Consider the following 1,833-nt stretch of genomic DNA (forward strand, 5'->3'; position numbering starts at 1 on the left):
CAATAATGACCAATGTAACCTTAAAGCAAACATCAAACTGTGTTTTTATACATTATTTTTTACTGAAATGTACTGCCTTCATATGAGTCTTCATATATGGTTCTTCAGATTGATGTGCTGTACATGGTTCTATATAGAACCTGTTTGAAAAAGTTTATTTATAGCACCAACAACGTTCTGTTGGTGTTATGATGTCAAGCTTGCAACAACAGAAGAACCCTTTTTGCTGCTTTATAGAACCACACAACACATTCTCCGTCACCAGAACCATTTCACCATGCTAAGAACCAATTAAATCATGAAATTCTTCCATGTAGAGCTCATGGTTCTAAGTAAAACCATTGTCTTTACTAAAGAACCTTGTGTGCACATATGCATGTGAGTATATAAGAAACTCCTTAGTGCTAGTAGGGTCTATAACGCCTTTTTACATGGTACATCAACATTCCAGTGAGGAGGGCGTTTACGCATCTGGCAACCTGACCACTCCTTCAGCTGCTGAGTTCTCCAGGAAGCACTGAATTCATGGAAAAGCACAGCTCCATGAACAAAAGCCTCCAGGTTCTGCTGTGCTGATCATGAATTTCTGTACCGTAGTGCAGAACTTGCTTCTTCTCATGGTTCAGATTCCTCTAACTTCAGCAGGTGAGTGATTGTGATCTGGGTGAGAGGCTCACATGTTCACTCTGACCTTCTGACTGAATTTACATTCACCATTAAGTCGTAAGCTAGACGTTGCTCAGCTACATCATAAATCAACATTATTTCATATGTAGATCCGTGGATCTGTGAAACCGAATGGAGGAGTTTGAATTTTACATAAGAAGCTTTTCCTGTGGTTAGTCAAATGCCATGATACAACAAAACCTGTATTCCATAAACCAGCATGCAGATCAGTTTAAACAGCCTGTATATGAATCATATTACAGCTCTGCCCTCGTGATTTGTGAACTTCTGTTTACATTATGGATTTAGAAGTTCTTATGCTTGGAGAAAGTTCATGAATATCAGCCGTTTCAGTTTTACAACCTGGAGGGTTCTCTTGCTCCTGGTGACAGATGATGCTGAACAGCTTCCTTAAATGTGATTGGAGGGCGGCTGGTGGTTATAAAGCCATGAGCGGGAGTCTTGTAGGGTTGCCATATTGGTGAAAAGGCTGAGTTTCGAACTTTGTGAAATCAGTGGAGGCAACACTACACTGAGGATCGACCTATGACTCAAACTCAAATAGAGACATTGAGTAAAATGTAAAGTTTGTATTTGATTCTGTTCACAGTTCAGGAAACTGTTTCTTTTTTTCATTTGCACTTTTTGCTCTTGTTGAAAGGTAGAATATTGAAAAGATCTACACTGAAAAAGGCCTTAAAAAGCCTCTTATTGAGTCACAAAAAATGCAAATTTTAGATTATGATCTACATTTTGTATTTTTGCATACATTTCCTTACTCTCAAAGATATCATTCATTCCTCAGTAAGGGAATCAATCTGGCAACCTGCTAACCTCCACAATGGCTACTGAGCTTAAACATATTTTAGATTAAAAAAGAATTCTACCCCTAATAATAATTAGTAGTAGTAGTAGTAAATAAAATTAATTACTTAATTAACTAATGAGTAATAATAATAATAATAATTATTATTATTATTATTATTTTGATCTTTTTCAGCCTCCCACTCTCTGAAGTACCTCAGTACTGGAGTCACACCAGGAATACATTTCCCAGAATTCATCGCCGTGGGTCTGGTGGATGGGGAACTGTTTGAGTACTACGACAGTAACATCAGAAAGGTGATCCCAAAGACAGAGTGGATAAAGAAGATCAATGCTGATGTT

The 1,833-nt window shown here is 37.6% G+C and overlaps 1 pseudogene; it reads left to right on the plus strand.

The window, feature by feature from the left end:
* Positions 1-488: 488 nt before the first annotated feature.
* Positions 489-1,833, plus strand: part of LOC108415549 — a 7,157-nt pseudogene continuing 5,812 nt past the window's right edge.

The sequence above is a fragment of the Pygocentrus nattereri genome, chromosome 20 (assembly GCF_015220715.1).
Source record: "Pygocentrus nattereri isolate fPygNat1 chromosome 20, fPygNat1.pri, whole genome shotgun sequence".
In the NCBI taxonomy this organism is placed as follows: Eukaryota; Metazoa; Chordata; class Actinopteri; order Characiformes; family Serrasalmidae; genus Pygocentrus; species Pygocentrus nattereri.